This window comes from Coturnix japonica, unplaced genomic scaffold (genome assembly GCF_054131305.1).
Source record: "Coturnix japonica strain WE unplaced genomic scaffold, WE-NBRP24 Scf039, whole genome shotgun sequence".
In the NCBI taxonomy this organism is placed as follows: domain Eukaryota; kingdom Metazoa; phylum Chordata; class Aves; order Galliformes; family Phasianidae; genus Coturnix; species Coturnix japonica.
This window is the reverse complement of record NW_028188942.1, coordinates 1,748,259-1,772,906: the sequence shown is the minus strand read 5'-3', so window position 1 is coordinate 1,772,906 and position 24,648 is coordinate 1,748,259. Positions and strand designations below refer to the sequence as shown.

Sequence of the window (24,648 nt, the reverse complement as noted above, 5' to 3'; positions counted from 1 at the left end):
ATGCAGCCTACTGGTCCCATTGCCTTTTGAAAGATGCTGTAGAGCTGGAAAAAGTTTAACAGAGCACCACAAATCTTCTTCCTCGTTGTTCAGAGGGCAGTATTCTCTGGCTGTAAAATGGAGGAAGTTATTACATCATTACATTACATTACATTATTGTTACATTATTACAGCAACTTTACCAAAATGCCAATGAAAATGCTGAATGTTTTACTTTTCATTTTTCACAGCTCTGTTTCAGAATTTCTATGGGAGTGATGTCAGTCATTGCTGAGTTGATGTTGAATTGTGTACTGTCCCATATGTGCTTGTTCTGTTCCACAGCAGTCAGATGTGGTACCTGGTATGTCACAGTAGTTAGCGATTTCATCGCTTGCTTTTATGGTCTCTTAAGGATGACTTGCCTCATGCTAAAACAGAAATTGATGCCATGAAGAACTGAAGTCATCAACATGTTTGCCCATTGGATCACGTAAGAGAGACATCAAAGAAATATTTATAGTCATAGAGGTAAGAAATAGTTTCTGCTTTCTGTGCTGTCTTTCTTACTTATCTTTCTCTGATACTCTCTAAATGCATTTTCAGATAACCTTATCTTACAGGGAAGCTGTTTGATTGCATTGTTTCTAAGGACCGCCTTTTGGAAGAGGAAGCTCCAGTCTTTTTTTGACAGACTGTTTCAGCAATTGCTTCTGTTCACAGTCAGGGTTATGCCCAGAGACCTCACACCAGTGAGCCTGAACTGCAGTCAGTCTTCCATAAATAATAATGAATGTGTTTTTATTTTTCTGTTGGCAGAGAGAGTTACAGTACTCCACTCCATTCCAGTGGATTGCAGGAGAGAACTGAAGGGGGGAGAAGTAACACAAAGTAGAACTCATGGGTTGAGATAGAATTATGTACTGAGGTAGAGAAAAGGATAATAGTTATGATGAATGCAAAAGCAATTGCTCACCACCTACCAATCAGTGTCCAGTTAGCCTCCTAGTAGTGGAAGAGATTTACATGAAGTTCTACCCCCTTCAAAACTCCTTCCACAATATTTCATATAGTATGGAATATCCTTTGGCCAGTTTAAGTCAGCTGTCCTAGTTCTGTTCCTTCTCACTTCCTTGGGCTCTCAGCTGAGATTGACTGTGGCTCTGTACAACGCTGCCTGGCAGCAACTGTAAGCATCACTGCGCTATCTCCATTGTTTCTCTAGAATGAAAACGTAGTATTAAATCAGACACTGAAGAAAATAATTCAGTTCCAGCTGAAACTCAGAGAATAACTTGTGCTTAGGATTCTTTCCCTACAGGAAATGTTAGATATTTATTGCTATGTGGTACTGTGTTGTGTAGCTGAGCTGGATTTTGTTATCCTTGAAGAAGTATCTTCCTCTGAAAGGGGAGTAAAACATGATGCTCCTAATGAGCGGAGCAGAGACACAGATCTGATCTGAGTGTTGGTTTCACATTTTTGTGATGCTCTTTGCTGCAGTTTGTATCTCGAGAGAAGCCCTTGTGGTGTCAGTCTGTTGTGTAGTTTTGTGCCTCAAGGAAGAGTGATCCTTTAAACAAATGGTGGCTGTACAGAGGGTATGGGGTGAGATGCATTCCTCTGGCCCCATCCAATGAATTTTCTGTCACAAAGATCATTCTCCCCCGCTTCTCTTCTCTGAGTGGGAGCTTCAGCCCCCTGCACAGGCTGGAGGTCATCCATAGAACTTGCTTCAGAGTTTGTTTCAGGTTGTTATCCTTCCTGGCCAAAAACCAGATACAGTATTGTAGATGTGGTGCAATGAGTGTTGAAGCAGGAATGACTTGTCCTGGTCTGGTTGTGCTGCTTTTTAATGCAGCTGATGATCTTGTTGTACTTCTTTTCTGTCAGAGCACACTGCTGGCTTGCATTCAGCCTGTGGTCTCTCACCACTTGTCCTCCTAGTCCCCAGGTCCTTTCCAACAGATACAAGCTAGTATTTCCCACCTGGGATATTGGAAGATGGGAACTTGCCAGCAGTCAGTGAAGATCTCTGAGACAGCGAGAGCGAGCGAGCTTTGAGTAGACTGGGAACCACTGTCCACAGCAGGAAATAAGAGAAGAGAAAAGATGTTTCCTTGGGCACATGGGTGGAAATCATTCCTGACTGCTTTCTCATCCACCGGGAAAATCTGCTGATTGACAATTTGAAGCTGATAGACTTTGGACTCTGTGCAAAGCCAGAGGTAAGAGGATGTGTTAAATCAAATACAATGTGCCCCCAAGTAATGCATGTTTGACCACCGTATGCAACAGGGGCTTGTCCAAACAAACACCCTAAAATCAAGCTGTTTCTGTGGCTGACATGTCATAGCATCTTGTTTGGATTGGCCTGAACTGTGTGAGAGTGGTTAACAGATTGCTCAGAAGCACAGGTAGATTATTTTCTCTAGCTAGACTCCCTGTTTTCATAGTCTAAGCTGTAGATAATCTTGTAGGTATATCACCTGTCTTATGCAAGGGTCTGTAATAGGAGCATGGGGTTGGTGTGCCTAAGGAACCCTCTAAGGAACTGCATGTAGGATGAGATTGTGGATAGAATAAAATGACTTTTGCAGGTGACGTACGGATCCTATCATTGCATATGCTTGAACTGAATTGTTTCTTGATCTTCAAACTGATTTCCAGAATCCTTTATTAACATGTAAGATGGGTGCTGGTAAGAAAGAATGGGAAGACTGCCTTACTGATTCCAAGAGAATTACTTATCCTCAAATGATTTTTCCTGGCCAAAGTTAGAGCCTCTCACAGGTAATCGAGACCAACAGGCTGTTGTTGCACAATCAACAGGCACAATCTAGAGGATCAGCTGAGGAAAATAAAGCATCATGCCAAGGGTACTAGATAAGTGAGCAGCTTGAGATCTGCACATTTATGTGATACTCATGGTCTTAGACAATATTTGTTTAGTGAGGTCACATTGAATGAAAACAAAATCTAAGATTAATGAAAATATACAAAGGAGAAGAAGCCTCTGAGGCTTCTGAAGTGTTATGACCAGAAGACATAAACTCTGTTTTTGAAAGAGCAATTTGCTCTGTTAATTATCCATCATTTTTGTGCAGTCTGTTTTGTCAGACTTGTCTTTAGCTTCCAAGTTGTATGTGAAGACTTGTTTGCACTGTAATGCACAATGTACGAAAAATTGAGAGATGAAAATGTGAAGAGTTTTTCTATCTTTGATTTCATGTCTGGAATTTTGGAACCCACTACTTGCAGTTGTTAATCTGTCCAAACTGGTCTGGTTTGCAATGCCCTCATACTTCTTGAAAAGCTCTGCTGTTAAAGGCAGAACAATTCCTACAAATGCCATGGCCCCACTGTAGTTCTAATTCTTGTTTCTTTGTTTTCCACACGCTGCTTTTCAAGCCTCCTTTTTCTTTACAGTCCAAGTGAGAATTGCACTGTGAGGTGTCTGAACCTTGTTGTGCCTCTACATAAATAGAACAGCAGCAAATCCTGGTTTTAGTACTACACTAAGCTTAGTGGAAGAACAATTGAATGAGGGTCATATGCTTTCTCTGGGACGATAAGTTTTTTTTCCTGAGGGAAAGAGCCAGCTTTTCATGGGCTATATGTGGGCTTTGGCAAGGGCAGACAATCCAGTCTGTCAGGAAGCCATTTGAGGTGCTTCAGGTTTGTAAGCTTGTCTTTTTGTTTTTCAGGTGGATATTTGGAGCATGGGTGTACTGCTGTATGCTCTGCTGTGTGGGTTTTCCCTTTGGATGATGACAATATGATGGGACTCTACAGGAGGATACCAGTGGGTATCAGTGGTGCTAGAATACACTGAGAAGGGAAATAGCTGAGCTTGACAAGAGGCCTTGCTTTTCGGATGGCAGAACATGCTGAGCTGTGGGTAGAAAGGCCTGTCTGCTGAATATTGTCCCTGTTTTTGCTGCTTTGTCTACCAGTATTTTGTGGAATTGGTTCTACACTTGGTTGGCCTATGTGGCACTGTAGCCTGATTCTATACCATGATAGCACACAGAATTTAAGGAGGAGTATTTTCCTGCCAATGGGCTGGATTTTTTGTATCTGGTTCTTCAACTGGCTGCTCCCTATACTACCTGTAGTAAAAATAGAGACACATCATTTGATTTCCCAGAAATGAATGTTCCTAAATGCCAGCCCTTCTCATGTCTACGAAGAGCAAAGTTCTGCATTTGCTATTAGAATTTCCTCTTCCAGAATCAGGAGGTAATGTAGGACCCCACAGATTGCCTTCAGAATCCAACAGTTAGTTCTGTTTCCTTTCTGAGTGCATAACAACCTGAGCACATGAACTGAATGTCGTGGCTTTTTAGCCTGGTACAAACTCTGCTGTACACTGAAACTTGGTCCATTTGTAAGCAGGACTTTGTCCATCTCTGCAGGACAGCAGAAAACCCTTTGTGCTAATCATGATGCCAAGAAGCATAATGCGGCAAATGGCAGATGATCCAACTGCTTCAGGTGTTCATTTCCTTAAAACTGAGAATAGTTTTGGACTGCGAGTTTGTAAGCAGAACGGAGCTCTTAAAGCTGTCAGAGATTATTTCTGCACTGCTCAGTTCTATCTGCCTAACATACACAGGATCTCAGAACTGCTTTGCTTGAACTGGTGGAACTTGTTGAAGTGAACTGGGATGAGCAAGTTTTAGAACTCAGTCAGAATGTAGTATAACATGGATAATCTCATGGGTATTAAGATACAGGCTTGCTATTACTGCAGTGATTTTGTATTAATTACCTGGTTGTGATCTGAAAGTCTCTTGAATTGCAGGCACCTAGGCACTGTTGTGTAACTGAATTTCACACATTATAGAACCTCAAATATCCTGGAATCTAAAACTCTGACTTGTTTTAAGTCTGCTGCTTGAGTCTATTCAGGGTCATAGTGTCTGTGTGCAGTGGAGTGTGTGGGGAGATTGTTGCTGCAGATCCTGGGAAGTTGCTGTGTATTTGCAGACAATGGCTGCTGTTGGTCACTGGGTGCCACTGTTGCTCTGAAGAACAGCTGTGCTGTGCATGCAGCACAGCATGCTGTGCACGCCATGGAACTAGGAATCAAGAAGAGACAGAAGCGTCACTTCTGCTCTAGTAAAAGGTCTCATCTGCTGACAGGCTTTTGTACTTGAATTCAGAACTCAGGACCTGTTGCCACAGAGGGACTAGTTGCTGAAGTTGGACGACTCTTTCTGTTTACTCCTTGTAATATGTAGCCATAACACTAACTATTTAAAACAGAATCTGAAATCATGGCTAATTATTGACTGCTGCACAGCAGAACACTACCACGGTGAGATTGGGCTGTGAGATGACTCGAAAGCTGTTTCCTCAGTATAGGTCTTATTCTTGCAGCTGGGACACCTTGATGAAGACTGTGTAACAGCTTTCTGTGTTTCACAACAAGAGAAGAGAGAGTAGATCAGCATTAACGTCAGACGTAATAAACGTATGTCAGTAATTCTCTGTATTTAAGCCCGCTACTACAGTAAATAACCTTACTGTATGAACAGACTCTAACACTCACTTATTCTCAAACATGAAATATTTCACACCTTTCAGAGGTAAGGTACCACTGCAGAACTTCATAGTCTACCTAATAACTACATTTCTGAAGTTCACATTTATTCATTTTTTTCTCCTTTAATTGTATTTTCTCAGCCTTTCTGTTATATTTTTCCATGCTGAAATCCTAGGTACAGGGAATAAAGCGGACAATCGACCTACAAGGGAAAAAGTTCTTCAGTTCAAGTCTGTGATATTTTCACAGTCTTAATTCAAAGGACTTCTAATGCCTGATAAGTAATTCAAGCTTATTATACTACACTGAGTCTGTCAAGCATTGTACCCACGGTTCTCATACTAGTCAAAAAGCTGCTGAAAATCCAGCTGAATGTCGATGCTCCTTGGAGCTGGGCTGGAACTTGGCACACAGAAATGGGAGTCCAGCTGAAATGCTGCACAAACTGAATTAGTAGGAGCTTTGCCATTCACTTCAGTAGAGAGATTCTGGCACCAGCTTTAGTTTTCACTTCCAGCAATTGTACAATACACTAACTTTCAAGCAAAAATGAGTGTAGTCTGCTTCTTGATCTCAGACATATTGTGTGAATTAGCTGAGGCCTGAAACTATTCTAATGTGATCAGACGTGAAGGTTGCACATCAAGGGGAAAATATGGCAGACATGCAGAAATTTTCTTTGTACTGACAATGTTTCTGAAGAGATCTACATCCTCTTGTTTTCTAGCAGAATTACGACCAGTTGTGGCAACCTATCTCTTGCTTCAGTCTAAGAAGGCTCGTGGCAAGCACATTCCCTTGAGAATTCCATCCCAAACAGGACGTGCCAGTACCACAGAGTCAGGAAGCCTGGGGGTAAGTTTTAGAGTTCAGCACAAGGTTCTGGTCAAAATGCCTCTGTGTGCTGAAGCTCTGCCCGGGTAAACAGTCTGGTGGCCTAAACATCGGTGAGGGAGCATGTGTGCAACCAGTCTTGGTCATCAAATCTTGTTCTATGATAAGGCCACCCACTCAGTGTATGAAGGCAAAGGATGTAATCTTTCTAGATTTCAGGGAGGCCTTTGATCCTGTCCCTTTGGCTGCATGTTCCCAACCTCTCGCTCAGCCACGTAGACCAATAGTACTATTGAGGTTTGAGATCTTTCTGCTCTGGATGGGTTCCTTTTGTTATCTCTTGGTGGGCTGTTTTCTCCAGTCTTCAGGACTGTAAGATGTGTCAATGCTTGCAGAGTCTGTCCATTTCCTTTTTCTGACTTCCTTCTCTTGCAGTTAGAGTAAGCTCTGTGGCCTTCCTTACTTGCAGCTGGGCTAAAGTCCAGCAGTCTGTGGCCTTAGGCTTCAGCTACTTTAACTGCATCTTCTAGGCAAGTTCTGGGCAAGATTATTCTACTCAGGAAGCACAACAAATCAGAGAACAAAAATAGCCTCATGAAAATAGAAGCATAGAATGGTTTGGATTGGAAGGGTCCTTGAAGATGACGTGGTCCCACACCCAAGCTATAGGCAGGGATACCTCGCTGTAGACCAGGTTGCTGGAATGTCCTACCCAGCCTGGCTTTGAATGCTTCCAGGGAGGAGGCATTCACAACCTTGCTGGGCAACCTGCTCCGGTGTCTCACCACACCCACAGTAAAGAATTTCTTCCTAATATCCAATCCTAATCTACCTTCTTCCCATTTAAAGCCATTTCCCCTCATTCTGTTTCTACCTGCCCTTATAAAAAGTCCCTTCCCAGCCTTCCCTGTAGGCCCTCTTCAGATACTGGAACACCACTCTAAGGTCTCCTTGGAGTCTTCTCCAGGCTGCAGAGCCCCATCTCTCTCAGCCTGTGCACATAGCAGAGGTGCTTTCAGCCCTCTCTGATCACCTTCATGGCCCTCCTCTGGACCTGCCTGAACAACTCCAAGTCCTTCTTGTGTTGAGGGCTCCAGAACTGCATGCAGTGCTCCAGATGGGGTTTCAATGAGAGGAGTCCACGTGGAGGGGCAGCACCACCTCCCTCGACCTGCTGGTCATGCTTCTATGCTTTAAGGCTTATGCTTTAAGGTCCTATATGCTTTAAGGTTTAGATAGTGCAGTCGCCTCACCTCTTCAGGTTTATCTATGAAGGTCCCTTTCATGTGAACCGTGCTGTTCCATACAGTTCGGTCTGTTCATTAAAATGTTTCAGTAAGTTGGGCTGGTCCTACGAATCAGTATGACTGCAGTAAGCAGTGTACATGGTGCGCTGTGAGTACTGCACACATTCCTCTTGGCAGCTTGTGGAACAGAAATTGTGCATTGTTTGGATTGTGTAAGCATTCCCGTTGGTCTCTTGTGATGCTTACCTTCTTAGAGCACCTTTCCACGTTTGGCTCTACATATTTTGGTACCTTACTTGTTCTGTTTGGCTTAGCAGGGAAGGTCTTCTTCTGAAGCATCCTCAGTCTTGGTCTGGGCAGCATACTTAGAAATGACATGGACGTTACATGAGTGGGTGATCAAAGGGGGGAAGAACTCACCTTTCTGATCTGTTTCCTTTTAGAACACAGTCCTGGAGAGGATTTGCTTTCCTTGTTTCCTGGAGACTTGGATTCTTAGATGGTTTTGGCTGCAGCTATTTCTGATGTTAATTCCTTTTTCTGTACTTTAGTAGCCAAGAGCAAGTGGAGTGCTTTGCAATTGTCTGAAGTTGCCAGGTTGCTTGTGATCACATATGTAACGTGGAGTTATGTGTGGTGCCAGTGATAATTCAGTGTGATGAACTTGAAGGCTTTCAGTAGAATTGCAGCCCTAATGTAAACAATGACTTGAACTCTGGAATTCTGTGTAAAATCATTAGCTAGCTTGTGGTCCGTGTCTTCAAATGAAAGGCTATGAGGTGCTGCTCTTGTTGACGCAGGCTGTGAAAGATGACTTGAGCTCTAAGAGTAATTTCCCTTCTGCTCTTGATATGAACGTCAAATCCACAATTACAGTATTAAGAACATAATATAAAAGTTGGTGCTGCTGGCCTGTGGGCTTCCATTAGCTGTTAGCCATAGTTTGGAACTTGCAAAGCAATCTTATTTAGATGTTAGTGATGAAATCTTCTGATGAAATCTTCCTTTTAATTCTGCAAAAGAATCTCAATGGAACATTTCAGTCTGAAAAGGCTCTGACATATGAAGATGTGCCAGACTGCAGCCATGTGCCAGATGCGTTTGGATCCATGGAATTTTCTGATGTAGCTTCAGTGTTTGAAGAATCTCCGCTCGATCTAAATACTCAGAGAACAAAGCAGGTGTGTGAAGATGTAGTGCTAGTTTCCTACAGAAAAAATACAGCACTTAATCCACAAATCTACATCTCATTGTATATAGTGCTTACTCCATATGTAAGTATCTGGTGGACCTTGACCAAAGGGAGATACAGATTGAGCAAAGAAGTATGTTAAGCATAAATTTCGGTGCCTTCTACCTGTAGGCCATGGTTGGTTTGACAAGAACCCTAACTCCAGTGTTTGGTTTGCACAGAAACAGCAAGCAAGGGAAGAAGTAAAGGAGTCAGTGAGGATTTTAAAACACAATGGGAAACGATAAGGCACAGTTAATAAGATTCTGGAGTTAGGCTGGAGGTAGACAGAGCTTTAAAGGTACCAAAAGAACTTCAGTCTTACTGTGTTGGAGATTCTTCTTTTCCAATTGCTCGGGAGTATTGTTCAGAAATGCTGTATCTTTGAAGGCTAATGTGTTATTAGGGGTTACTGAACAGATCACTTTTCCTTTGTTAAGTGTTCAACAAAGTGTGGTACAAGGGCTAGTTGTTCACACAGGTTTCATTTTTGTCTTAAGACTGCATGTGGTAACTTGTGATGTTTTTCTTATGGTAAGTTTAAAAAGTAAAAGTAGGTATTTCTTAAAGGAGAAGTGCAGTAGTGTGATTTCTGCTCCTTTTTGTTAGATATTCCTGAGAGTTAAACAAAATATTTTTGTTGTCCAATTGGAAATTCTGACATTCAGGGCAGGCTGAAGCATTCCTTAGAGATAATGAATGGTGGAAGTATCGCTTGGTAATGTTGAGAACATCATTGTCTGGGGACAACTGCAGCTATGTAAAGCTGAATCTTTGAGCTTTTAGACTGAGTTGTCTCCACAAACTCAAAACTGTTCCACGTAACTCTTTTTCAGCATGTATCCGCAGAACTTGTTAGGCTGCTACTTAACACGTAGTATTAACTGTGGGTGTGTAATTCACACTTTTCATCTAAAGGAAAGTACTTGATGTGGAATGGAACTTTTTGACACAGTAAATTCCTCAGTGTTTGTCCTGAGACCAGTGCCAGAGCAAGAAAGCAGTTCTGTCTAATTCTCATCCCTTCCAAACCTGTAATACTGAACTGCACCGGTCCCTCAAAGACTTGACTTACAGAGCTCTGGGGAAATCAGTCTTAAGTTTCTTTTCTAGTCTTCTCATTGTAGTTAAAACCTATTTTATCACTCTGAAGATGCAGACTAGAGATAGGTAGGAGGCTGGCTTAAAAAAGTTAATTGCTAATCATGAGAAGTCCTGACTGAAGAAAAATAAATCCTCTACTTCAACAATGCACCTGCTTTGGTTTGTATACTTTCTCTCAGAGAGCCAATTCACAACAGTCACCCCAGTTAAGAAGCCCAAAACACCAATAAATACATATGAACTGACAGCAACTGAGGCGCTTCCTGAGAGGAGGTAAGTGTCCAGTTATCTGTATGTGGTTTTGGTTTAGAGCTGTGATTCCTTAATCGATGAACAGCCGAGGAAGCACTGTTCACAGCAGTAAGCTGTCTTTCCTTTTGCTTGGTCAGAGTTTCCTAAAACCTCTTTTTGTATTCACTGGGAAACACTGAAAGCAGAAAAAATATTAAAACTAGAAGTCACTCATCTTCAGAATGCATTCCTATTTTCCATAACATAAATCCCATCTTGTTGCATTTCCAACATCCCCTGCTAGTTGTTTTCCATAGCTCAAGAGTTCTAGGATCTTGTCTGGAATTCAGTATGGATTCAGTGGAATTCCGTCTTACCTGTGGTTTTCCCTTGCAGGGCACAGTTCTCTGGCCGGGCCCAAGTCTGTGTGGGTGTCTCCTCCATCCACGAAGCTGCTCACCCTGCAGGAGGCACAGGCTGAGAGAAGAGGCCAGAGCAGCTCTCCCACTCTGTCACAGAGCAGTGAGGTACAAGTGGAGTAAGGTCCTGCCGCTGTACTGAGGAACTTCCACTCAGTCATTGATTTTCCGTCTGAAATGTAAAGAAAGAGGACTTCCCTTTCCAGGCCCCATCATCATTGGTCGGGTGATTTTTACTGGATTATTTTTTGTCCATTATATCTCTGAGGACTCAACTAACACACAGTTGCCCGACAGGCTCAGTGGAGCCACACAAGGTGCCTTTCCTTCCTGGTTGGGCAGGCAGTCACAAGATGCAGAAAGCCACGCTGGCGTCTATCCTGGTCTGTGCTGGCTGTTCCTGGAAACGTTGGGGTTTTCCAGATTTCAGGGCCACGTGCCTGAAACCAATTGTGCTTCTCCTGTAAGCAGAGCTGTTGGTCAGACTTGCTGGCAATAGAAATTAAAGATGACAGTGAGCTGAGGCCAAGGAGGTGTTAGCATAAGAGTCAGAGATGCTTTTGAGCTTCCCTTATAACTGTACGGTTCCTCAGAAAGCAGTTACGCCTGCCAGCTTCTGTCCTGTCCGGCTGTGGAGCCTTTGCTCACATGCTCCGAATCTTGCTTGAAATTATTGAGAGGAATGTAGCCAGCAGGACTTGAGGGCTGAGCTGTAGGAATGGAAGCATCCTCTGCTGTTTGAATCAGAGCGCGTTTCTAAGCTGTGTTTCAGCAGAAACCAGGTAGTGCTGGGAACAGGCAACTATTGGCAAGGGCTCGGTGCAGCTCTTCCCACACCCTGCACCATGACTGACAGCATGCTCTGTTTTCTCTCCAGACTGAGTTCTCCCAGTAAGAGGGCAGAGTCAGGAGCTGGCAGTTGGCGTTCCTGCTTCTGCCTGGGCAAACCATCCCCTGTGGCTGAACACCAACTGCAAAGCAGTGCCAGGGAGCCCTCTGAAGCAGAAGTCGTGGTCCTGGCAGGTAAGGGTGCAAATCCAGCTTTCAAAACACTGCTTGTCAGCAACACAGGTAGAATTCATGCTTTTAGTGGGCTTGTACCTCATTCTGTATTCCTGCGTTCGAGCCCGTGCCTGACATCTTTGGTTGACTCCTGTCTTTCCCAAATGAGTCTCGCAAGCTGCTTGAAACCTGCTTGACAGGCAGCACCAAGCCTTTGCCTCCTTGGATAGTGAAAGTTTACACTAACTGCTGTGTATCTACTCTTTCCAGGTGAATCCATCCCTTGCCAGTGCAGGAACACCCCGGCAAGTAGCGATGATGCCTGGTGTGCTTCCATCAATGGAGTGCAGTTAGGATGCATGAGTCACTGCAGTTCCAAGGACAGCCTTCCACATGACAGCAATGATGGAGAGGAGGAGGTCTGACCTATTCAGTTTTGAGCCTCTCCATGCAGGAAAACCTTGCGGTTCTGGAATGTCTTCACCTACGAAGGTAGTGAGGGGTCTGGAGCACAGGCCTTACAAGGAACAGCTGAAGGTGTTGGGATTGTTCAGCCTGTAGAAGAGGAGGCTCAGGGGAGACCTTATAACTCTCTATAACTTCCTGAAGGTAGGTTGTAGTGAGCTGGGGGTTGGCCTCTTCTCTCGAGTAATCAGTGATAGAACTAGAGGGAATGGTTTTAAGCTGCGCCAGGGAAGATTCAGGCTGGACATTAGGAAATATTACTTCTCAGAAAGGGTAGTCAGGCACTGGAATGAACTGCCCAGGGAGGTGGTGGAGTCACCGACAATGGGAGTGTTCAAGAAACGTTTGGATGTGATGTATGGAATATGATTTATCCGAAAAGTATTGGCAATGGTTGGACCAGATGATCTTCTAGGTCTTTTCCAACCTTGATAATTCTGTGATTCTGAGCTGAGAAGCTTTTCTTGCTCAAGTCCTGCTTCCAAGTTTAACCACCTACGGGGAAGTAGATGTCACTTTTCTAGTGTCCTTCAAATCCGTGTCCGCATTTTCCTAAAAGTAAAAGAATTTGGAGGTAACCAGCTGCAGTGAAGTGAGCGATTTCAGTGCCTGTTTCTGATGGTGGCAATGAGTTCAGAGGTCACACTTAACTGACGATTCCTGTTTCCATTCTGACAAAGGCTGTAGTTGCAGCTGACTTCCTGAGGCTGCCATACGTGGTGGTGATGCAGCCTTGGGCTTCTTGGGGATTTGCATGACTCCCACCTTTCCTTTCTGTGTCTTGCAGGTCAGCTGGTGCTGGAAGCGGCTGGTATCTGAGCAGGAATGAAGGTGAGTGCAGGAGCAGCTGCTGAGGGGAGGAAGGAAGTCCATGCTAATGAGCTCTGAAGCATCTGCAGGTCCAGTACGAAAGGAGGCAGCAGTGATACAGGGGGCTCCCCAGCAGGAAGCTGGCTGATCCAAATGCTTGCTGAGAGTTTGGAAGCCCAAACCCTTATGGTCTCTGTAATGGTGGCTAATAAAAAGATGTTAACCAAGATGGTGGTAAATAGTCAAAGGTTGTTAGCAAAGGAAAACTCACCAATGTCGATGTTTTGACCAGAAAGCTGAGGCAGTCTCAACTGGGGAGCAATCTCCAAGAGATTTAAAGTGGTGGTCAGCCTTTAAATGAGGTCTCAGAGGAGGTGGAGTCGAGGTCCACCCCTTACTGGAGCACAGCTAGATTACTCTCACCTGTGCTCCCGCAGCTGACCCAACACTTGCCTCAGCTGATTAATCAGAGGTTCAAGCTGTGATTTCCCATACAGTCTCTAAGCTGAAGGCAGCATCTCCTTGATCTGATGGTGGTGTGCCTGAGTGAGGGAGTGATCCAAGCTGGATGCAGAAGAGTCATCTTAATTTCTCTGCTATTTTACTTCAGATGACACCTATTGGGTGTTGGTTTCTTAAAATTTGGATCTAGGAGGTGGCCTCTCCCTTTGCTTCTGGTGAAAGCACAGAAGTGCAGCAGGAGTAGAAGACAAAGAGGTTTTCTTCGTGACAGCAACACCAATTATTTGATTCAAATGTAGAACTGTGATGAAGATAGTGAAGAACAGATCTGCCTCAAAGACATGCTTGATCTCATAAGGAATGAGCATGTGATCCAAGACAGTCAGCATGGCTTTAGCAGGGGAAGGCCATGCCTAACTAATCTGGTGGTCTTCTATGATGGAGTGACAGCATTTGTGGACAAAAGGAAGGAAACTGATGTCATTGACCTGGACTTGAGCAAGATCTTTGACATGGCCCTCCACCACATCCTTATCTCTAAACTGGAGGGATGTGGATTTGACAGGTGGACCACCTGGTGGATAAGGGATTGGTTGAAAGGCCACAGACAGAGGGTGGTGATTCATGGTTCTGTGTCCAGGTGAAGGCTGATAACAAATGGTGTCATCCAGGTGTCTGTCTTGGGACCAGTGCTTTTTAACATGGTTATCAGTGACACCAATGATGCAATGGAGTGCACCCTCTGCTGTTTGCTGAGTGGTGCGGCTGATGCAGTGGAAGGAAGGGATGCCATTCAGAGGGAGCTCAACTGAGAGGTTGGCCTAGGTGAATCTAATGAGGTTCAACACAGCAAAGTGCAAGTTTTGCACTTGGGCTGGAGGAATCCCAGGCATTTCTACAGCCTGGGAGGAGCAGTCCTTAAGAGAAGCCCCGCAGAGAAGGACCTGGGGGTCCTGGTGGATGAAAAACAGAATGTGAGCCATCAGCGTGCTCTTGCAGCTCAGAGAGTAAATGGTCCCCTGGGCTCCATCAGAAGAGGGGATGGCCAGCAGGGACAGGGAGGTGATTGATCTTCATGATCCTTGAGGTCCCTTCCAGCCCGGGCCATTCTATGATTCTGTGATTACACTCGCTGTCAGAAATAACGGCAGCTATACAGAAGCTGGATATATTTGGGGACAGTTCTTGTAACCAGCTGATTTTAAGACCTTGCCAGAGTTGAGAGTCTAAATTGCATGTCAGAAGAAAACTGGGAAAGTGGATATTGCTCATTCTTTTTCATTTGCTGATTCTTTCTTTAGTGTTCATTTTCCAAAGGAGATTCTGGTGATGGAAGCAGTTGAAGAAAGAACCAAAGCAGCTCTTGCCAAGAGTGCTTGAAGTCCCTGTGGAGAGAAGCAAAGAACTTGGGCTTCCTCTGGGATGCTCCCCACCATGTCTCAGGAAGGAGACAACTGCTGTTCCACTTTCTGCTCTGTGTGTGGAAAGGTACGTCTGGGTTTCTTCTGCTTGTTTTTTCTTTCTTTTTCTGGCTTTGAAGGAGAAGGGGTGGAGCAAGGGGAGACCCACTGGTCATTTGTTACCTCAAGAGCAGGATGGATTCTGCATTGACTGTGAAAAACCTGGGCTAGTAGCATGGGCATGTTTCAGGCTGGACTCTTCTTTTGCTGCTTGGTTTCCTTTTGGCTACAGGGAGACAGCTGTCTAAAGGTGTGTTTTCAGACCCACTCTCCAAAACCATGTTTCATTGTTGCAGGTGGTTCAGTGTGCTCTTGCAGTGCAGATGCTGTAGTTTGCTGTAGAATCTGAATGGTTTCTGTTCCTAGGGAAGGACTGGGAGGAGGTAGTGAGAAGAGAATTCAATGCCTGAGGTGTATCTTAGTGAGAAATGTTGGCATGAGGTGCTGAAAGTCTTGAGCTGTCAAAGGCCAGTGAGGCTCAGACTCCTTAACCTGCTGGAGCAGGGTGGAAGCAAGGAGTGGGCACTGCCATCCCACCAGCTGCACTTGGTTCTGGTCTGCCAGGTCTGTGCTGGCCTGGATTTCTTCTGAGAAGTTTGTTGGAGCTGCTTGGAGTAGTGAAGGGTGGGGAAGAAGTGCTGCTCAAGAGCTAAGGCTCCGCTTGATCATTTTGGATGGATTTAACCATGATATCTGAAGACATAGTTTCCATCAGAATGGTCCCAGCATTGTGCAAGTGTCTCAGCTGAAGCCCCTGAGCAGATGTGTGAGAGCACCCTCCTACTCCAGCTGAGCCATAGGAAAGCTGACTGTGCCAAGTAATTACAGCTTCTGCAGATTGAATGTGCTTCCAAGTGTTTTCCTTAGTGATCAATCATGTCCCAGCACTCTGATATTCCATCTCTGTCACAATCTGGAGCATCTCTGCAATCCTTGGGTGCCCATTCCCACCAGAGTTTCTTCCTTTCTCTCTTTAGAATCAGTGTGGTGCAGTTCCCTGTGTTTGTGAGCAGCAGCCAGCAGGCTGCAAGAGATCCAATGGCAGCTTTCAGCACACAGAGGGATGTGATGGGGACAGACTGTCCTTACCGCCATGCAGAAGGGAGTTTTTACCGTCCTCTATCAATTTACAAGCAATGAGCCGATAATGTTCCAATTAGAAACTTTTATTAATTGTAGCGGGTAAAACAAAAAGGCAATTCAGCGCTGGGCGACAGGGGAATCCTCGTTCCTCCAACTGCCGCGCCTTCCCGCCCCTTGCAACTTCTTTTGTAAGGTCCATCCCGAGTGTATTGTCCTTTAATTGGTCGGTCGTGATCGTTCCACTTGGTGTGTCGTTCCTTGGTTGGTCCTTCCGTGAAACTTTGTATCCATCGGGGCGCGCTTTGCCTGTAACTATGCAGAGTACACAATCTACCCATAAAATTAGAGTGTTCTGCAACCCTTGTGGCCTCCATATTCCACCATCACATCCCGGTCCTAATGAACAAGCACTCCACCACAATGCTACCACATCCCGGTCTTAATGAGCAAACATTTTATCACAGTCCCCCCTTTTCTTTTATTGTACTATTTTGTTTTGCTCATTAAACCATTTTAGTTCTTGTCGACTCCATTCTAGAGCATCCTCTTCTCGTTCCCCATCAAGGGGTTCATATCTTTCTCTAATTACCATTAGGTGGGCTGCCTCTAGCCTGTTCTTAACGATAACGATTAGTCTATTTAAAATACAGGGTCCAAAGGTCAAACCTAATATTATCATAATAACTGGTCCCATTATTGTGGATAATAATGTAGTGAACCAGGAGGAACCATTAAACCAACTCTCATACCAACTTCTTTGAGACTCCTGGGCTCTTTTTCTTTGTTCTAACTGTTTTCTTAGTTCAGCCATTGTATCTATTGCTACCCCCGTTTGATCAACGTAGGTGCAACATTGTTCTTTAAGAGCCACACATAGTCCCCCTTGCTGCAATAGGAGAAGATCCAACCCCCTTCGATTTTGTAACACTACTTCTGATAAAGACCGTACCGATTTTGTAAGCGCATTGATGGCTTCATCTATTTTCTGTAGATCTTCATCCACAGATTGTCTAAGGGTTTTCAGTCCCTGTGGCTGGTTTATTAAAGATGCTACTCCAGTCCCCAGCCCGGCCCCTCCTATAGTTAATAGCATTGCAACGGTTAGGGCTGTGAATGGCTCCCTTTTAATCAGGTGATGTTCAGAGGTTTCTTGTTGACTGATCACATAATCTTTAGGGTGATATATGATTCGTGGAACTATAATTACTTGTACACAGTAATTGGTGGTTTGATTAAATATCTTAGTCGATAAGCATGTAGTGACCCCTAATTTGGCACATATCCATTTAGCATTGTCTGCGGGTAGGAGCCAGTCTGAGGGTTTCTCCTGACTTTGTACTTCTATAGTTTTATTACATAGATGTCGTTTTTCTAGAGGTACAGTTCCCACACACACACCATTTCCAGTAACATGTGCTAGAGTTATCCCTGGAACATTAGGCCTTCCCTTTTTCCATAGGCACTCTGCTGGGTTAGTCCCATTTCTTCTCCTAATCTTCGCTACGGACCCTATTGCTTCATAAAAAGGGGGTCTTATATCATAGCATAGCCAACACTCCTTAGTTAATTCTGGGTAGGTGTTGTTTAACACCTTGAAACTAGACTGAATTATTTTCCAAAGGGTGCCATATTTGGTAATATAAGGGCTTGCTTCGGTCGGGCCTACAGTAACAGCTTCTGTCTTATTCTGATTGTTATTTATTACTACGTTAGGTCCTATACCTATTGGGGGGTCTGGCGGAACTCTTTCTTTTTTAATAAGGAAATGGCCCCCTCGGTCTCTTCCAGGCTCCCACATTCGTACCCCCCAAGTCTTTCCTATCCACCACACTGTGTTTTCTGTTTTAAGGATTTTTATCTCTAAATGTTGGCATGTTACTTCACCAGAGTGAGTCCCATGAGTCGGAGGTGTACAACCTGAGGGACCCCAACTAATTGTTATATATTCATCTTGTCCCCCCCCTGGCAGAAATCCCAGTGAAACCGTTTCACAACCCCAGTATGCACAATAATATTCCCCTGGGTAATTACAATAACTTTTCCCTGGATTTGATGCTGGGCAAGCATAGATTGCCTTGCGATTCAGGCATGGTTGTGTTGGTACTAAGTCACATACTTGACTTTTAAGGATGGGAGCGCCTGGGGTCACGTCTGTGCTTATCACCTTCTGATCTTCCCCTCTGATTAGGGACCACTTAAATGGCTCATGTGTCTGTACCTCTGTACCCCAACCCTCATTAATGAGACTTAATATTATTATCAATTGAGCTAGTTTTAGATAGGCAGTTTTCCCACTGCAGTAGTGAGTCTTTAATTGCTCGGGGGAGTTATTTCCAGTCTTGGGGTATCTTCTGGATCCTAAATCTTTGGATTCATTCATAATGGAGCAGACTCCTCCACATGTTTTATCTCCTCTGCCTCGCCCATCGACTCGGTTGCCTCGAGCCATGGGGTGTATAATCTTCTCGGCAGCAAGAGTATTCTTCAGGAGGGGCTGGTTTTGCTTCCCTTTCAAGTGGGTCTTTGGGGTACTGCACCCTATTCTTTTTCCCACTGGTTATACACTTAAGTGATGCTGGTAAGGATCCAAATTCACCCCCAGGTTTACCCCCTTCTATTAAAATTTCCACGGCCACTCTGAAGGCTAATAACCAATTTGTGTATTCCTGTTTTCGCAGTGGGTCCACTACCTTTCTAAAACATATCCCAACAGTTGCATTCACAATAGTCAAAATATTCCCTTCTACATTAAATTCTATACTGATACGTTTATACAATCATTGTTAATTCATGTTCTCATTTTCCTTGACGGAGGGTTTCGTGACAGTTTTACTTTCAAATCACCCGCTGGACTAGTGACTCTCCATTCGTGATTTTGTACTGGACCCTTAACACGACTAGCATGTGTCCATCCTTTTTCAGCAGTTCTGATGGCAGTATTGGTAGTCAATAATACCAGACAGGGACCTTCTCAGCGAGGCTGCAGTGTGGTTTCTCTCCAGGTCTTTATCAGAACCCAATCTCCAGGCTTTATCTGATGGAGGGTAATGTCAAGAGGGGGTCTTTGAGTCAATTGTCCCTTTTTCCACAATTCCTGTTTATACTTCATTAATTCCGTGATATAAGCTTGAATGTTCTTATCTAACACCCCCGGGTGATCTTTAGGGGTTCCCGCATCATATGGCATATTCCTATGTCAGCCCGGGGCTGGGCCCTAAGGTTTAAGAGGGCAAGGGGAATGCATTTTATCCATGAGAGCTTAGTTTCTAGTGTTAATTTGGCCAATTGCTTTTTTAGTTCCCCATTCATTCTCTCTACTCACCCTGAACTCTGTGGGTGCCAGGGAGTATGTTCTTCCCATTTTATTCCCAAGGCTTCAGCTATATTTCTAGTGATTCTTGATGTAAAGTGTGGTCCTTGATCTGAATCTATTACTTCTGTTACCCCATACCTAGGGATGATTTGTTCGAGTAATATTTTTGTTACTACCTGAGCTGTTGCTTTAGTTGTGGGGAATGCCTCTACATAATGTGTGAGGTGGTCTATTATGACTAATACATATTTATATCTTCCTACTTTAGGAAATTCGGTATAGATAGTGCCCTCTTTTCCCTGTAATCTTTTTAGTGCCTGTAAAACAGCATACAGCTCGCAAGCTTGAGCTGACCAAGTGTTACTCAAGGGTCCTGATTCCAATACCCGGAGGGTCTTTCCATCTACTATTGCATAACCTGATCTTCTCTTTCCCTCCACTACTCTAGAGGATCCATCCACAAATAATTTTTCCCCTTCTCTTAATTCTTCTTCCCTGCCCAATCCTGTGTTAAAACCCCATACGCTGTACCACTGTCTATGTTAACGAATAAATAAAAGGGTCTTTTTAAGTCAGGCAGGCTCAAGACAGGGGCATTGATGAGATCCTCCTTCAGCTTTTGTAGATTCTCTTCATCTTGTCTATCCCACTTTATTAATCCATCGGTACTGAGCTTTTGATATAGGAACTTTACTGCTATAATTTTCGATCCATTGTCTACAATATCCCACTAATCCCAGCAATTGTCTTATTTGTCTCTTATTGCTTGGCGACGTCAGGGACAATATTCCTTGTATCCTTTCAGGATCTATCTTCTTTTCTCCTTTACTCAGGTAATGCCCTAGATATCTAACCTCCTCTTCCACAAATTGCAATTTCCTTTTTGATACTTTAAGTCCTTTCAGTCCCAAAAAGTTCAGCAATTTAATACTTTCTTTCCAAACCTTTCCCTCATCCTCTCCAGCAATTGATAGATCATCTACATACTGTATTAATTTGGTATCAGGATCTAGCTGATACTCTTGCAGGATCTGTTCTAGGGCTTGCCCAAACAAATTAGGGGATTCTGTGAAGCCTTGGGGGAGTACAGTCCATCTTATATTCTCTCCTCCTCCCTGTTTTCAGGCTTCCTAAATTTTTGCTGTCCTGGAATTCGATTTTGCGTCCATCCCCCCATTTTCCTTTCCAATTCCCTACTTTCTCTGACCGCTGTTACCATCATCCTAACCTGCCTATTATGTCTTTCTTCCTCCCTTCTTACATATACCTTCTGAGCTTCCCTCAAAAGTTCATCAAGCCCCCGATCCTGCCAATTTTCTATCTTTTCTAGTTTCTTGCGGATATCTTCCCAAGCCTTAGCTACGAACTGTGTTTTGAGCAGAGCCTGGCCTATCGGTGTATCGGGATCCAATCCTGAATATAGTTGTAAATTCTTGCGTAACCTTTCTAGCCATTCAGTGGGTGTTTCCTCCTTCTTTTGTCTTTCATTAAAAGCTTTATTTATATTCTGACCTCTTGGGACTGCCTCCCTAATGCCCTGGATAATGATAGTTCGCAGGTCCTGCATGTGAGTCCTATGATGTTGATTTTGATGGTCCCATTGCGGATTCTGTAAGGGCCATTTAATATCCGCAGCAGGCCCGTGGGCATGTTGAGCATCCCAAATGCGCATCCCTGCACGCCTAATCATACCTCTCTCTTCTGCTGTGAACAGTATACTTAGAATAGATTGTAGTTCCTCCCAGGTATAAACATTTGGCCCTAAGAACTGATCTACTCTGTCTGCCACCCCCAGGGGATCTTCTAGTATATTACCCATTTCCTTCTTAAAATCTCTAACATCCCCTGAATTTAAGGGCACTGATATAAACCCCATCTGAGGTTGTGGACCTCCCATGGGCATTTCTCTTAAAGGGTAGAGGTTATTTTGTCGTGCCTTTGCCCGTGTCACAGGCCCTCCCCCTTCTATCTTTTGTACTTCTCCCTCTCTCGAATCCATCTGCCCATGATCCAACTGAGGAGGAGAAGGTAGGGGAATTGCTGGTGGTACAGCATATGGTGGGGGTCCCACTAAGGCCTCCTCTTCCCTTCGAGGTTTACGTTTTTCGACATCTTTTTCTTTTCGTGTCAAATTAAAAATGGGGACTCCTAAACCCTCTGGGCGAGTGACCCATACTGCTGCATAGTCACTTTCTTCTTGATTGAAAGGGGTTTTGGAGTTTACCCAAAAATTTAATTGCTGTTGTACCCAATCTTCATTAGAACCATACTTAGGCCACCATACTGCCGGGCCAATTTGTTGTCCGCTCCAAATTTCTATACAATAATAAATCATCTTTGCTTTATCTTTATTTCTTGTTCCTGGATAGTGCGTCCAGGCAATTAGCATGAACCCTAAAGGTGAGTCCTTAGGAATGGATGGTCGTTTAGAAGGGGTGGGTGGTTTAGTTTTACACTGCCCCATCTCGTTCTTTACTTCTTGCTCTCTTGTTTTATTCAACGTCTGTAGCTCCCCCTAGTGCCCGTAGCTCTAGGGGAACACCTAAATAATAATCATCCCTAGTGTCCGTAGCTCTAGGGGAACACCTGAATAATAATCATCCCTAGTGCTCGTAGCTCTAGGGGAACACCTAAATAATAATCATCCCTAGTGCTCGTAGCTCTAGGGGAACACCTAAATAATAATAATCATCCCTAGTGCTCGTAGCTCTAGGGGAACACCTGAATAATAATCATCCCTAGTGCTCGTAGCTCTAGGGGAACACCTGAATAATAATCATCCCTAGTGCTCGTAGCTCTAGGGGAACACCTGAATAATAATCATCCCTAGTGCTCGTAGCTCTAGGGGAACACCAAAGAATAACCCTCCATAGAGCCCATAGCCCTAGGGGTTGTGGTGGTGAAAGGGTCCCGCTTATACCCTGTACCCACCCTTCGGCGTGCCCTCACTCAGTGTTGCATTCACTCGCTTCCTCCAGGTCGTGGCCCACGCCCTCGCGGGCAATGGGAACCGCACTACTGTGGGGTCCACACTCGCTCGGGTTAGTGCCGGCTGCCGGCCCCCCTTCACAAGCACACAACACTCGCCACACGCCGGATTCCCAACCCAGACCGGACTATACTCACCTGTCCTGCGTCTTCGTCCGGACTTTCGTGCACGAAATTTAAAGGGTTAACCGGTTTTTCCTTGCCTTTGTGTTTTAAATTTCGGATCGTCGGCAGGAGTAGGGCGGGAGGATAGGAGCCGAGGCCACCTATTTAGGCGGGGCGCCCCCTCAGGCTCGTACCCACGCCAGTATTCCCGTCCGAGTCACGGCGCCAAATTGTCATCAATTTACAAGCAATGAGCCGATAATGTTCCAATTAGAAACTTTTATTAATTGTAGCGGGTAAAACAAAAAGGCAATTCAGCGCTGGGCGACAGGGGAATCCTCGTTCCTCCAACTGCCGCGCCTTCCCGCCCCTTGCAACTTCTTTTGTAAGGTCCATCCCGAGTGTATTGTCCTTTAATTGGTCGGTCGTGATCGTTCCACTTGGTGTGTCGTTCCTTGGTTGGTCCTTCCGTGAAACTTTGTATCCATCGGGGCGCGCTTTGCCTGTAACTATGCAGAGTACACAATCTACCCATAAAATTAGAGTGTTCTGCAACCCTTGTGGCCTCCATATTCCACCATCACATCCCGGTCCTAATGAACAAGCACTCCACCACAATGCTACCACATCCCGGTCTTAATGAGCAAACATTTTATCACAAGAGCACCCTCCTACTCCAGCTGAGCCATAGGAAAGCTGACTGTGCCAAGTAATTACAGCTTCTGCAGATTGAATGTGCTTCCAAGTGTTTTCCTTAGTGATCAATCATGTCCCAGCACTCTGATATTCCATCTCTGTCACAATCTGGAGCATCTCTGCAATCCTTGGGTGCCCATTCCCACCAGAGTTTCTTCCTTTCTCTCTTTAGAATCAGTGTGGTGCAGTTCCCTGTGTTTGTGAGCAGCAGCCAGCAGGCTGCAAGAGATCCAATGGCAGCTTTCAGCACACAGAGGGATGTGATGGGGACAGACTGTCCTTACCGCCATGCAGAAGGGAGTTTTTACCGTCCTCTATCAAGAAGTATGAAAGAATAGAGTTTGAATGATACTTGTGAGCAGGTGCTGTGCTGTAGGGGATGTCAGGTAACCATTAATTTGGGGGTGCAGGAAGGAGCAGTGAAAGTGATGTATTAGTTTGTGTTTTGACTGTTGGAGTGCAGTTCCATTTTTGGGAGCAAAACTATGGGCTAAGATGGAAAACAGAAGGGAGAAGGCTGATACCTGGATAGTGGGCTGAGCTTTGGTGACTGCATCCATCTGCAGTAGAAGTTAGAAGTTTTGCACAGTGGGGTTCATAATGGGAGCTGATGATGAATGGGAGCTGCTCAAGGGACAGACTTCCACATACAAGTTCCAGTGCCTCAATGACTTTCTTGTAGCAAGGAGCCCAAAACTGAACATAAGACTTGAGGCATAGCCTCCCCAGTGTTGAGTCCAAGGGGATGATTACCTCTCTGCTCCTGCTGGCCACACTATTTCTTATACAGGCCAGGATGCCGTGGGCCTTCTTGGCCACCTGGGCACACTGTTGGCTCATGTTCAGCTGAGCATCGACCAACACCCCCAGGTCCATTTCCTCTGCACAGCCCTGCAGCCACTCAGCCCCAAGCCTATAGAGCTGCATGGGGTTATTGTGGCCAAAGTGCAGGACCTGGCATTTGGCCTCACTGAACCTCATCCCATTCTCCTCAGCCCAGTGAGGTTGATCCAGCTTATCTAGATCCCTCTGAAGGGGCCTCCCTTCCCTCAGGCAGATTGACACCAGCTCCCAGACAAAAGACAAAAAGAGAAGAAAGCAGAAATGAAGAAGGCTTCTCTGAGAGCTGCCCCTGCACCTGCAGACGTGAGTCCTTGTTATGGACAGACACAGCTCTTGTTGTCAGGGCCTCCATCTGTGAGACATGAATGAGACTGTAAAATCCTGAAAGAAGTGGCGTCCTGTTTCTGCACTTGCTTTGTTTCTTTGCAGTGTTTGAAGTGTTACACAAAATGAAGGATAAATCTCTAAAGCAGGTGGTCGGGATGCTGACATGATGATGTTTCTTATGTAATTAGTGCTATTATTTTGTAGTATGTTAATAGTTTGATAATAAAAAACAAGGGGGGGTTGGAGGGGTCGGTAACAGAGGAAGGGGTTCTGGTAACAGAGGATGCTGAGAAGGCGGAAATACTGTATGCTTTCTTTGCTTCTGTCTTTAGTGAAAAGGCATTCCCTGAGGAATCCCAGAACCTGGAGGTTAATGAGAGAGTCTGGGGAATGGGAGATTTCCCTTTAGTCAGGGAAGAGGTGGTCCGTGAGTGCCTAGGAAACATTAAGGTCCATAAATCCATGGGACCTGATGGGGTGCATCCACGGGTGCTGAGA

General features: G+C 44.7%; 2 long non-coding RNA genes across 3 annotated transcripts; one reads left to right on the top strand and one right to left on the bottom strand.

The window, feature by feature from the left end:
* The first annotated feature begins 5,333 nt into the window (after nt 1-5,333).
* On the top strand, nt 5,334-10,991 carry LOC146753176 (uncharacterized). 2 transcript variants are annotated; one of them, XR_014940145.1, is made up of 3 exons: nt 5,334-5,811; nt 6,261-6,385; nt 8,634-10,991. It is a non-coding gene; the product is annotated as an uncharacterized LOC146753176 (long non-coding RNA). The 2 variants fall into 2 exon arrangements; XR_014940146.1 differs by having other exon boundaries at nt 6,258-6,385.
* Nucleotides 10,992-15,945: 4,954 nt separating this feature from the next.
* On the bottom strand, nt 15,946-22,940 carry LOC146753175 (uncharacterized). Its single transcript, XR_014940239.1, has 2 exons — nt 22,318-22,940; nt 15,946-18,912 (listed from the first exon to the last, which is right to left on the bottom strand). It is a non-coding gene; the product is annotated as an uncharacterized LOC146753175 (long non-coding RNA).
* Between the last annotated feature and the right edge of the window lie 1,708 nt (nt 22,941-24,648).